Source organism: Ostrea edulis, chromosome 9, assembly GCF_947568905.1.
Source record: "Ostrea edulis chromosome 9, xbOstEdul1.1, whole genome shotgun sequence".
Classification (NCBI taxonomy): domain Eukaryota; kingdom Metazoa; phylum Mollusca; class Bivalvia; order Ostreida; family Ostreidae; genus Ostrea; species Ostrea edulis.
The window spans coordinates 71,661,756-71,676,499 of NC_079172.1; the positions used below are offsets into that span (position 1 = coordinate 71,661,756).

General features: G+C 34.2%; 1 long non-coding RNA gene and 1 pseudogene across 1 annotated transcript; both read right to left on the reverse strand.

The window, feature by feature from the left end:
- Positions 1–2,959: 2,959 nt before the first annotated feature.
- On the reverse strand, positions 2,960–5,379 carry LOC130046385 (uncharacterized). The gene is made up of 2 exons (XR_008798872.1): positions 4,585–5,379; positions 2,960–3,698 (listed from the first exon to the last, which is right to left on the reverse strand). It is a non-coding gene; the product is annotated as an uncharacterized LOC130046385 (long non-coding RNA).
- A 2,224-nt stretch (positions 5,380–7,603) lies between these two features.
- LOC125658144 (uncharacterized) lies at positions 7,604–12,385 on the reverse strand (annotated as a pseudogene).
- Between the last annotated feature and the right edge of the window lie 2,359 nt (positions 12,386–14,744).

The window sequence follows — 14,744 nt, forward strand, 5'->3', positions numbered from 1 at the left end:
CTTTTGGATGATACCTTAAAAACCAAAGTGTTGAATGTGTCGGTGTGGGTGTTGGCACTTTGAAAAACAATTCACTACAACGGCCCTGAGAGCCATGCAAAGACCTAACTTTGTGACACTTCGCATATAGCCCTCTGCAACTACAAATGAGTGAGCAGTTGTTAATGAGGTATTCTACATCGTCATTATGGCTGACTTCTTTTAAAACATGGATGAAAATATAAATATCAGCAAAGTTAGCAGCACGTCCACTGTAAAGGAGAAAAAAAAAGCCCGTCTACTGCTGACATGTAGATCGGGGGTTCGAGTCCAGCAGGGTTTTTAAAAAATCAGATTGTTTTCTACTAATAGAACTGCATTTTTGGACTAAGTAAAGTAAATTTGAAAGTTTTTAATTTCAAACTATTGTTGTATATATCCTCCACATTTTATCCATGTAGAATTTCTCTGGTGTAGCATACCTCCTTATTTAGTCTTTACGGTATTCATGAAAGGTGAAGATAAGGAACAATATTTATATTGCAGATCGTATTTTCCTCTATGAACCAACCAATTTCAGCGCGCGACACAATCCGTTCACATTGACTATGAACGGATTATGAACTAGCTTAAAGCCCGCGACTGAGAGAGCGTAATGATTTGAAAAAAAATGGAACATCTGTTACAAAGATCTCACAAGTCACACCTTTGGATTAATATTGTAAACTTACGTGGATTATCATCCCAATATTGCGGTCTCCTACCTCCAAAATACAGTGCACCTTGCAATGTTGATAAAAGGCAGGGTGAGACGAAATGTGACGTCATGTCTATGTGTTGACGTACGTCACAATAACTACTGTGACAGAGGCTAGGAGATCGTTTTATGCAACAAAATAGAAGCAATGTTTTAGTAAATGAATATAAATATAAAAAATGAACATCGCTTTTGAGCTGTTCATGGTCAATATGAACGGATTTGGATTTGAGGCAAATTCTCTGTGAATCGCTAGCGCGATTCATAGAATTTGCCTCAAATCCAAATCCGTTCATACTGACCATGAACAGCTCAAAAGTGATGTTCATTTCTTAAATATACAGAGATCCGCATATTTTGTGCCTTATGAACTATGAAAGTAGAATGACTCGGACTTATTGTGACGTCACAATACACTTCGTCTACCTTGACGTTAAATTTATGGAAAATGCACGAGACTGCTATGACAAACTCCCCGTTGAGGCCTCATTACGTCACCTACCAAACTTCCACCAGAGTTCGTTTGCTCACAAAACCAAACTCTTCCACTTAGGCATTCACTCTTCCATGCCCCGCCCACCGATGACAACGAACGTCACATGTTTTCAGACTCCGTCAACTTATGTAAACAACATGGCGGGCGATTTCGATCTTATACAGGATACCTTTCCAATCGCCTCGTTTACTCGTGAATTTTCACAGAAAAGTCCGTCAAAGGGTTTGACATACTTCAGAGAAGGTTATGTTCACATAATTTCAGTGGGTAAAAACGCGGAAGAAACAGCAATTATAACTTATTTGTTAGCGCTAGATGCTTTCGCTGCATTTGAAGTAAAGAAACACTACATCGTCTAACCATCGAATTGCAGGATTCGGCTGCCATCGATGCTTACTGTTCATACACAGTTGGGTTAATCACGAAACGTTTTCCGAGTTTTGAATAATTGTTTTGTTACGGAATTGACGATGTTTGTTGTTCGGTTGAAACTGAATAACTATATCATATATGCTGCGTTGACCGGTTCAATAAAATGTTTCATCTGCTTGCTTGCTTTTGCATCTTTTATTTTACTATTATTTATGATTTACTTATGAAAAACAGTTAAGTATTATCAAGAATTTACATTGCAGCTCAAATACCATCTGTGATTTCCATTAAATGTTCATCTTCAGTTATATTATACTTGAATGGATATTGTAGATCTAGATATCTACATTGAGATATTTACATGCATATTTTTTTTTAATGGTAACGGGTTAATTAGACCATTCCAAGTTTTTATTCCACGTCCACCTAAATATCTATTTCTATTAAAAAAAAAAAAAACAACTTGTAAATCAACAGAAAGAATGTGTACAATGTTTGACAGACATCACCATTTTGACAGTACAGTCAAGAATATGTTAAATGACACACAATAGAAAACTTGGATTATAAACAAGAATATTATAAAGACTCGGACCAAAAACAATTTCCTGTTCGTAAAACATCTGTTTTAATTAGTTACCCAACCTCTTGTACTATATTACATATTGTAATTACATAGGATCAGCAACACAATATAATACTTAGTTAAAGGAGTAGTTTATCATAAATAGGACAATAAATTAAGTACCACATGGTTTTTTTATTTTCAACAAATAATTCAAAACTATGGAATAATCATTGTTCTTTAAGAATAAATGGTTTACAATATCTGTCTATTTTAATTGTCAATGAATCTGCACAAATTCTTCAATTTTCTTAGTTGTGAGCATTCACACATTTCAAAGGAAAATTTAAGTAATCTACTAGTTTATATTCATCATAATGTAAGTTTTCCCAAAGTTAGACATAAATTTACTCTCTTATAAAATGTTTATCATTTTAAATAAATTCCTCACATTGTATACAAGTAGTACACAATGAATTCACATGCTCTACAATTTTCTCTTCAACCCTGGGTTTTGCCCAAGAATTAGTAGGGTGCAAACTATCCAACTTTATTGATGTCTCCATATATATACATATACTAACTGGTGGGAATACACCGACAGAGATACAGAGGTGCAGACATATTTCCCCTGGTTCTTTGGATATCGTGAAACCTTTGTCTGCCAAAACGAATTCCCCTTCCAGAATAATTCAACCCACCATCAGTTAACAAAGGAGTTTGTAAAATCCACTATTCCCTGTAACAGCAACATCTGACATAGATCCAGTAAATAATTCACTAACAAATATGATAATAATAATAGCCTTTATTTATCCAAGATAACACAAATTAGCATACAGCTAGTTTCCATTGTGTCCCCTAAAGGATCACAATCCACAAGTCCCCTTTAGGTTGTAGCTGATCTGTAGTCAGAATGTATAATTTGTAACTGCAGTTTTAAAGATGGTTTCTGTGATTTCCGTTCTGCACAATCAATGATAGCGATGGTTGTTGGGAATTGAGCTTTTATTCAGTTGTCATGTTGTTAATATCATTCCTATAGGACTATATTGAAACACAACCTAACACAACATAAGGTCAATTCAGGCACAGAATACATCACTGATACACTGTGTTGAAATACAAAATCTTGATGCCAAGTCCTTGATTTCAAAATTATGTCGCAGCCTCATCAGTGTTAATAACAACTGCGATTGTTTTGTCATATTTGTTATGTCCCTCCTTTTTTAAAACACTGGGGAATTTGCTCAGATGTATATAAAAAAAAACTCTAACAAAGAACAAAATGTGGCATGTCTCAAATTGATATAATATAAAAACAACCCTGTTTTTTTCTCTCTTGCTGTAGAGTACTGTTAATGTCAAAAGGGGTGGCCTGTTGGTGGGGTTAATCTTGGGCTTCCATTGATAACTGGAGTTGCAGGTGATGATTAAGTATGCTCTGTTGATGAAAGGCATTTTCTGCTGCTGTTAACTGGTCTTGTAAATTCTGACTTGTGCTGCTGTTACAAGTATATCCAATGAATCTATAAAGAAACAACAACAATTTTTTTTAGCATTTCATGATTTGGAAGTAAAACATAGATGCTGAGAGGGGCCATGGAATTTTAAAAGGTGACCTGACCTATTACATGAAAGATCCTATGCATACATTACACCCAACAATTGATTAGCTACTTATAAAATTTCAGTTTGCTCGAATTATTATGAAATCTAAATTCGAATTTAAAACCATTTATTACAAAATATATATGGACATAAATTCTATCGATATTTAAAAACTTTGACCACGGAATTAGTCTGATTACTGAAACTTTAGAACTTTATCCCCTGGTATGATCTATTGTAGGAATCATGGAACGAAAACTTTGAATATGGCACTCTTACAGTCATGTTATGATATGTATGGCTGAGCAAGGAAAATTTAAGACACCAGACCAGAAACTGCATATTTAGTTATAGTTATATATATTGGTGTAAACATTAAATGAATTGACCCTAGATATGAAGATAGTTTAGATAGGGGATTCTTTTTAATAGATAATATTACAGTAAAAAAAAAAAAGTATTGTGTAGCTCTTAGCACAGGTGCTTGGGTTCATGACACCCCCCCCCCCTCCCTTGAATAACCTAGCTACACGAATTGTTATATCCAATTGGGGAAAATCTTTAAAAGAGCTATTTTGGGGTATGCATGACATTGTTGACATGCATTAGTAGGATTTTCAACAAGAAATAATTTAAATCAAGTCGTGCAGGTTATTCGGGAGAAGGGGGGGGGGGGGGTCCTGAACCCAAGCACCTGTAGCTCTTAGTACATGTATACACATGACATGGGCATGTATTATCATCAGTCCCTGATTTAACTATTACTATTAACTAATACATAATTGTCTGCTAAGACTAACTTACTTTGTGTGCCGGTCCATTCTGCTCTTACTGTGGGGCCTACCGCACGCCTTTATCCAACGTAAACATTAATCTTTATGTGATTTTGGGTTTGGAAATGGGATAAACATTACTTCTAGTATCCTTTCTGGGTAACGTGAATCACTGTTGCATTTCCCCGATGCACACAATTCCACCAATTTTATGAGAACTCGAAGTAATCAGGCTAAAACATCTGTACCTCAAAACCTCCGTCATCAAAAGTTTTGACGGAGGTAATGGCGGACAATTCTTCCGCGATTCTGATTGGCTGTGCGGAGATGATAACCGCACCTCCCCTGACGCCAGTGGAAGCGTGAATTGGATAGCGATCAAACTCCTCGTCGAGGCCTCATTACGTCACAGTGCCTACGAATAGACCTCTCCTATGTGACGCACCACAATATACAGATCTGTATATTGTGAGTCCGCGATTATCACGCAGACAAATTACACTAAAGAAGTAGTTCGCAGTTAAAAGTCTGAAGATATTAATATTAAAAGCATTAATATAAAAGTATGGATTTTATTTTAAACATAAAATGATCAAAAGATCATTAAAAAGTAGGAATACTCTGTTCAAATTATTGTGTAAAGTAATGAATTTGATGTTTACGTTCTTGTTTTGAAAGTTGGTTACGTTTGACGTTATGTTTTTTCGTCATTCTACAGTGACGTCACAGTATACGCGGCCTAAGAAATCGCTATCCCATAATGCCTAAGTGGAAGAGTTTGGTTTGTGAGCAAACGAACTCTGGTGGAAGTTTGGGATAGCGATTTCTTAGGCCGCGTATACTGTGACGTCACTGTAGAATGACGAAAAAACATAACGTCAAACGTAAACAACTTTCAAAACAAGAACGTAAACATCAAGTTCATTACTTTACACAATAATTTGAACAGAGTCTCCCTACTTTTTAATGATCTTTTGATCATTTTATGTTTAAAATAAAATCCATACTTTTATATCAATGCTCTTAGTATTAATATCTTCAAATTTTTAACTGCGAACTACTTCTTTAGTGTAATTTGTCTACGTGATAATCGCGGACTCACAATATACAAATCTGTATATTGTGGTGCGTCACATAGGAGAGGTCTATTCGTAGGTGACGTAATGAGGCCTCGACGGGGAGTTTGCGTCAAACGTAAACAACTTTCAAAACAAGAACGTAAACATCAAGTTCATTACTTTACACAATAAATTGAACAGAGTCTTCCTACTTTTTAATGATCTTTTGATCATTTTATGTTTAAAATAAATCCATACTTTTATATTAATGCTCTTAATATCAATATCTTCAAACTTTTAACTGCGAACTACTTCTTTAGTGTTATTTGCCTGCGTGATAATCGCGGACTCACAATATACAAATCTGTATATTGTGGTGCGTCACATAGGAGAGGTCTATTCGTAGGTGACGTAATGAGGCCTCGACGGGGAGTTTGCGTCACCTACGAATAGACCAATCGTAACTACTCTGCTATTTCCGTAACCGCAAATGAACCTCGTATGTGGATCGACGCCATTACACTACTTTATTGTTGCTATGTGTAAACAATATGGCGTCGTTACGTCAATATTTGTCTTGTGGAGATGTCAAAAGACGCCTTTCTCCACTAAGTGGTTTTAAATTAAACTCCGATCAAGGAACAGTGACAAATATTATATCATTTTTAGTCTTATCAAGCGCGAAATTGACCTATTCAGAGGTATTCATGTGTGACCCTTGTCACGAAAGAATCGTTGCGTTCTACACTTTTCCATTATCGGCTCAAAATCACGCTACCAATCTGTTAAAGCAACATTGCCTCAAAAGACTCCTTTCGACACCTTCAAGGAAATCACCGAAAAGAAGCAGAGTGGATGAACAAATTTTATCGTCATTAGAAAAGGTAAAAGAAACACAGAATGATGCAAGCACACAGAATCCTACAAGATATGGTCAATCGTCCATAGTAGATCAACTGATTTCCTCTGTAGAGAAAATGAAATTAAAAAATGAATATGAGGAATGCCAAAGAAAAGCCAGAAAATCTTTATTTCAAAGTGAAGGTGCAGATGAAGATGATAAGGAACTTACACCATTGGCATTCCATTCATCTTATTCTGTAGCCCCAAGTAGAAATGAAGGAAAATGAATTTGACAGTTCTGAGAAAATGAGAAAGTTACTGGAAAAGCCCCCAAGTGAAGAATATGTAACATTTATTCAAAGTGTTCAAAATTATATGAGGAAAATGAAAACACCTGGAGTGAGTGTTTTAAGTAAAGTCTCCCCTCAGGATTTGACAAATGCAAATGTGTTCAGTGAAGCTGTACAGGAATTGATTTTCAACTGTGAATTTTTGTTCGATATATTAAATGCTGCCTAAGGAAATAAAATTTCTGGTACGTCAAAAATTGCAACAATTGCTACCATTTATGGGATGCCTCTTCACAGCAATAACAACAAAATATCAGCTATACAGCGAATGTATACATCAGCAACTATAAGATACCATGCTGATAACAAGGTGAAAAAACAGTACAGTTAAATTTAATAATTATACTTTGTTTATAATATCTTACAATTCTTTTATATTCAATATAAGGAAGGGTGCCAAATTAAAAGTCACAAAAAGGTTGAAGTGATAAGCATAGAGCTAAAATGCTTGATATTTTTCATAACCACACACAATGAGGCGTGCTATTCAGATTGCCTTCATGTTCTGGATCACTATGTAGAGGATGTCAACAGAATCTACGCAAAAGCTGGCAGAGGTAGACATAAAATGTTGAATACAATGTAACATGTTCATAAATCACAATTCTAACTATATGCCACTGACATCTCTTGGAACATTTAAACAACATATTTTAAGAGGTGTGTTCCTGTTATGGTGGATGGAGAAAGTGATGATGAAAATGAATGATTTGAGAAAAATCAACAGATTTGTGCAAGAAATATTTTGTCGGACTGATTTTATCACATGTTTCATAAAAAATGAACAACATTTCACAAAATCTGATTCAGCTTTATTCTTTGTATATGTATACATTTTGGACGTGATGTTCATGCACATGCCATTTCGACAATTGGGAGGTTACCACGTAAAATGTTATTGGGTAATGCATCATTTTTCATAGATAAAAATATGATTTAGGAAATTCATGCAAAATCTCATATAATATAACATACTATCTCATATAATATTACAAAGTATTGTTGTATGACAAAATTTGCCCCTTTATAATTATTTTTGTATCTCACATAGTAGTTCGCAGATAATATTGCAAATTAATTGTGTCATTAATTATCTTAAATTTGATAAGTTGTGAAATATTCTTGCATGTGTGTTTAGAACAAAGTTTCAAGTATTTCCATCTAAATGCAGTATATAGCTTGTAAAGATGAACATGCATTATTATTCATTAATCAAACAGATGCAGTCATATAATGAAGAAATATTAAAGTACTGTATTAAGGGGAATAACTCTTTGATTGTGAACATGATGGACATTCAGAAATTTTAAGTGCCATATGTTTTTATATATTTTAAACCTATGCTTTGCTATTGTACCGGATTTGGGTAAGTAAAGGCAAATAGCGTGGGTGGGGGTTGGACTTTATATATGTATGATATATCATGACTAGTTGTGTGGTGTTTAATACTTGAACCACTAGGCAATTGCATGTGGATAATTTGAGATCCATTTCATCTATTTATTATTCATTCATAATGGTCATGTTCATTTAGTTTTATCTTTCCATATTTGTATATACACATATGTGGCCATTCAATTTGTACATATATTTAATATGAGCCATATAGAAGGGAAGACGTCTTCTAGAGCTGCATTAATTCATATTGTCCTGTTTTACATTTCAGGAATTGCTTTGTTGATTTGTATATATTTATGTATATATTTACTATATATTGTAATAAGCTGAGATGGAATTCTTTAGCCTTTACCGTAGTCCAATGTTTACATGGTCGTGACCATATACGAAGACGCCATTATTTGGACGAAGATGCTTCGTTGCTGTTGTCGCACGTGCGACCACTTATGTTGTTATGGGAGTCGCTCCAACTCCTATCGTTTAAGAGACAGATCTCATCCTGGACAGATCCGAGACGGACGTGTTTTAGCTGTCGGTAAGCTATCCCCCATATAAATTACTCCCAATCCCAGGGAGATGTGCCAATCCATCGCGACTTGTTTGTAAATCGTCTTTAGTTTCATTTTCACTTTCGTTTTAACCATTTCCGTTTTGGGCTATAGAATTCCCCATCTTGTCTTAAAAGAGCACATTGTTTTCATTGTAAATATCATTTCTATGCTACAGAAATCGTAATAATACTTGATCAAAACTGATACCGCCTTGTCTTATTTACTTGAAATTCACTCTCTACCAGAGTTTTATAACTCGATTCAATACCAGAATCGTATGCTACTCGCTACCAGAGTCTGACAACCACGTTACACTATGATATTCCTTAACTATACTTATTTGATATCATTGATATAATTTTTAAAAGGTGTGTTCAATATGTTACGAAAATGACTCACCATTAGATTTGCAGTTAATTTACTTATGTATCATGGTACACATAATCATGTAAGTGGCTTGGCATGCAAATGTTATTATTACCTAAGGATGGCCCATAAAGAATTATTTTCACAAGAGTCCTTATGTTATAATTAATAGGTTATTGGCAGAAATACAAACAGAGATTTACACAATGGAATTTAGGTGGGGTACTATACAAATACTGCATATATGCATATCAATGCATAGAGAGCAATTACATGATTCAGATGATAAAGTTTTGCATAACATGCATTAATTGTATTATTGACTCTTATGAAAATATGAAAAATGTAAAATTGAACAAACCATCATATAGCATCTCTTAGTCATACGTACTTAAAATGATTTCACAGCTTTTCTGAAACATGTACTTTTATTCAAACAGAATTTCCTCATCTCTTCTCTAAGACCCTTTCTATTTGGTGCAATATCACTCATGTTATAAAACAATTTAGCTGTGGCTTCTTGACCGTTACGACCTGCTCTGCCAACTTCTTGAAGGTATTTCTCACGGGTAGTTCGGGGTTGAAAATGAATAATACGAGATATGCATGGTGCATTTAAGTCCATTCCCAGGGCAACTGTTGCAAACACTAATTTTAATGTTGGGCACTCTTTTCTTAGCTCGCTAATTTTATGAGTTTTCATTTTAGGTGTGTAGTCCTTATGAAATTGTGCAATTAATCTGTTTTTAGGGATAGGTTTATCTACTGGACAATAAGCTAATACACCCATACAATCCTCAATGTATTGGTAACAGTAACCCAATGCTTCTAACTGATTAACATAAACAATAGTCATAGGAAAGTTATTAAGTTTTTCAAGCAGTTCCTGTGCAAGAGGCTGTAGCAATTCATCCAGCTTGTCATATTTTCTGCTGTTCGGAAGCCGTGTCTGTACCTATTCAAAATAAAGCTTTGATTACATATCATGTCCCAAACATACCCCCGGGGCATTGATTTCAAGACTACACTGGTATGCTTGAATTTTGATATGACTAATGCTGTCCCTGCTGCTATTGAGAATAAAATATTTTTAAATTTGATGACTTGAATCTAAACTGCTTGCAGTTGAGTTAAAAATGATGCAATTTTCATGACAATAGTCAGATATAACCTGTTTAATTGATTGCCTTTATCATAGCAAATAAATCCATTAATTACAATTCATATTTCACAAGACAATAAATCATTATAAATGGCATACCTCAATAGTTATATTAGGACGGTCTGGGTTTACAGTTATAACACACACATTTATGAACTGTAGGTCATCAATAAGTTCTTGATAGCTGAGGGTGTTGCTGTTGTTGTCATTGCAAGATGCACTGCATTTGGGGATGGAAATATGCACACCAATTCAGACAATTTTTTGAATGCTATCCGGAAAGAGTTACCCCTAAAATGATGTGAATTTTTAAAATTTTGGAATTTAGTCACTTAAATTAAATCTCATTGCAAAAGAATTTTGTGGCTCACTATATGGGGCGAGATCAAAAGTTCAATGTCTGACAATAAACTAAATTCCTATAGTTTTCACCACCTATCATTTGATCTCGCCACAAACTGATAGATTGTCAAATTGAAAACGCACACAGATCTATATCAATAAGATATACGTAGAATAATACATTATTTGTTTTTGGCTATATTTAGATCTAAAACTTCATAGTTATTTCGGATTTCAAACATTTCGGTTGAGCATCACTGAAGAGACATCATTTGTCGAAATGCGCATCTGGTGCATCAAAATTGGTACCGTATAAGTTTTACATTATGACCCCTGGGTCGAGGCCTCTGTTGGTGGACTGTTAGTCCCCGAGGGTCTCTACAGCCCAGTAGCTAAGTACTTCGTTACTAGCTTGAAAATACGGATGTATTTTTAATTGCTGTTATAAAATTTATAAATTCATTTCAAAATTAAGGATTATCTCCCTCATGCATAGCTCTTCTCCTTGGACGAATTTGGCTCCACTTGTTTGGCACGCTGTTTTTGGCTATATTTAGATCTAAAACTTCATAGTTATTTCGGATTTCAAACATTTCGGTTGAGCATCACTGAAGAGACATTATTTGTCGAAATGCGCATCTGGTGCATCAAAATTGGTACCGTATAAGTTTTACATTGTAGATACTCACCATTCTGATACCATATGAACTTCATCGATTACTACAACACAAACTCTTTGTTGATATAATTTGGATCGCAGAATGGAAGATATGATCTTATTGTTCAGCAGTGTTTCCGGATGGGTATATATCAAACCATATTATATTCACCATTCCGTAATTCTATCAAACATGTGTAAGATGGTACATGTACATCACTGGTTAGGGTCAATGTGTTGTCATCATCATCATCATCATCATCATCATCACAATCATCTTTGCTATCAATTTCCTTACATCTCATCTCTGATCCAGCTGATCCAAACAGCTTATATGTCTTTCCATCAGTACCTATGATGTTGCATATTGGACAATATGAATAACATTTATTATCAGGGTCCTACCGGTAGAGCATCATAAACTACATACACATACATGATGAAATGCATAACAATTCGCAATCATTTTTTTCAGACTTAATTATTTAAATTCTTAAGAGTACAACATGTTATCATTTTGCAGTACTGCAAATTATTTAGCTATAATCAAAATAGAAAAAATGTTATCAGCGATTCAAAATATATATGTACAGTACTGACCATAAGTGAGTCATCATTTCATATTTCCACTATATATTTCATTGAAAAAACAATTTTTATAAAAATTTATCATGAGCTTAATTTATATGTCACAATTTCCATCAATTTTTCAATACGAAAATTGTTCAAATTTTATTTTTCCTGTGATGCTATGCAAATTGTGATCATGGAGAATAGATTATGAAATCATCCAGGCAAAATAAATTCTGAACAAATTTGTGCCGTAAAAATTAAATTTTGCATTTGACGTGTTATTTCACCAAAGCATTTACTACAGATATAATTATTTTAAAATATTGTGAAAAAACTACAATCACTTCTGTGTTTTTGATGTCATATTCATAAATATGATCTACAACAAAAACTGCAATATTTTTTTTTAATTGCATTTTTTTCAATGAAAAAATAAAATGATGACTCACTTACGGTCAGGTACTGTGTTATACTATATAAAAATTCTTTTTCTCAGGTAATACCAACATTGGTTTTTTCAGATTTTTTCCCTTCAGAATCCTACATGTACTATATATGGGCAAAATTAGCGTTTGTGTGTATATATATATATATATATATATATATATATATATATATAATATATAAAGCACTAAATAATCACAACTAGGTACTTAAAATTTTCGCCCCAGCCCGGGGTCGAACCAGCGACGTACGGCACCCACCGCCTAACAAGATTGTCAAACCAGTACGACTTCCCAAATATATATACTGAGTGTATATATATATATATATATATATAAATGTATATATATAGATCCTTGCCTAGTAAATAACAGAGTGTTACGTACCTTCACAATTAAGAAAACATGCTTTTATCCCCTTTTCGCACAAAGACATTACTTGATCTTACATCAAGGATGTCAGGGGGCTCACTACAATTGTAATGGACGGATGTTGTAATCTCCTTTTGTACTGAAACATCCATGGTAAACACTGGAATATGACACTCTTCCCATACCCCGTTGGCAGAACCGAAACACAATCATGTCCCATAAATAAACTGCGAAGTGTTTCTAACTGTTTGTCTTTCATACAAAAGTCGAAATTCATTGATTTGAGTGCAAAATTGACGCTCTCCTCGAAAGACATACCGATATTCCTCTTATTTCGAATTTCCTTTATTTATAAACAGTAAATTGTTGACAGGTATGACGTCACGGTCTTACGTTCAGACGATTGAAAGCGGTCATACATAAATAAGATACTCTTCCACTACAAATTTACACTTGCGTATTTATGTACTAAATTGGGTAATGTTTTAATGATACCAAAACTGAATATGGCGTGAAAATTAACATTAGAAATAACACATTATATAGGGATTCAGTTCTAGCCTTTTAACCTCATATCCACAGGCGCGCTTCCGGCGAAGAAATGCATCGATTTGATGCAATTCTTGCGCCGATCCACGTCCGAGTCTTGTTACCGGTTACGGAAAAGGACGAGCGCGTGATCCGATTGATGATGGATATGATGTTTGAGAGGGAGATATGAAGTTTTGTCATTGCTGGCACGTGACTGTCTAAACCAATCAGATTACGTGTAGCATAGAATTCTCTTACTGAGGTACATGTATAATAATACCGTTTATTGATGCACACTGCTGAGAATGAGCTTTTTCTATAGCAAAAGTACCAGGTATTTGGAGCTTTATTTAACCACAGAGGTTTCTTACCCATTTTGTTTTCAATTTATATACAAATATCTAACAAGAGATGACACGAAAATAGGATACCGGTTGTAAACAAAGCTCAAAATCACCTTAGTTCCAAGAAATAGATCGAATCTTCCTATCCAAAGGGTGTTAAACATCTTGTAATACAAGTCTAACGTAGTCCGATCCTTTCATATCTAATTTAATGAGTTTTATAAAATAGTTCAAGCTGTCTGCGTTGTCGTCGATCACGCACAGGAAAAGATAACTCCTGCAATGAAACTAACTTCCAGCTTTTGGAAACTCTCGGGGGTGTTTATATGTAGAACGAAAAACCTAGAATTTTTTACGCAAATAACAGTCTTAAAAACTGGATTTTTTTCTTTGTATTGTAATATTTTATTTCAGTCTGATTTTAAATGCAGTATACAACACTCCAGTCTATAAAACTCAATAAATCCAACATAAAAGGATTGGACTACGTTACTTTCATTGTATTAGTTACGTGGCCTGTAATATTAGTTACATGTATGAGTTACACAGCCTGTAATATTAGTTACATGTATTAATTACACGACATGTAATATTAGTTACATGTATTAGTTACGTGGCCTGTAATATTAGTTATATGTATTAGTTACACAGCCTGTAATATTAGTTACATGTATTAGTTACACATCCTGTACTATTAGTTACATGTATTAGTTACGTGGCCTGTAATATTAGTTACATGTATTAGTTACACAACCTGTAATATTAGTTACATGTATTAGTTACGTGGCCTGTAATATTAGTTATATGTATTAGTTACACAGCCTGTAATATTAGTTACATGTATTAGTTACGTGGCCTGTAATATTAGCTATATATATTAGTTACACAGCCTGTAATATTAGTTACATGTATTAGTTACACAGCCTGTAATATTAGTTACATGTATTAGTTACATGGTCTGTAATATTAGTTACATGTATTAGTTGCACAGCCTGTAATATTAGTTACATGTATTAATTATGCAGCGTGTAATATTAGTTACATGTATTAGTAACGCGGCATCTAATATTGGTTACATGTATTTGTTGCGCGGCCTGTAATATTGGTTAAAAGTTATGAGGTTGACTGCTGTTCGTTATCCTCACCTTTAAATATCACAATATCAATTTACATACGCATTTTGTCGTACTTTAATTAACC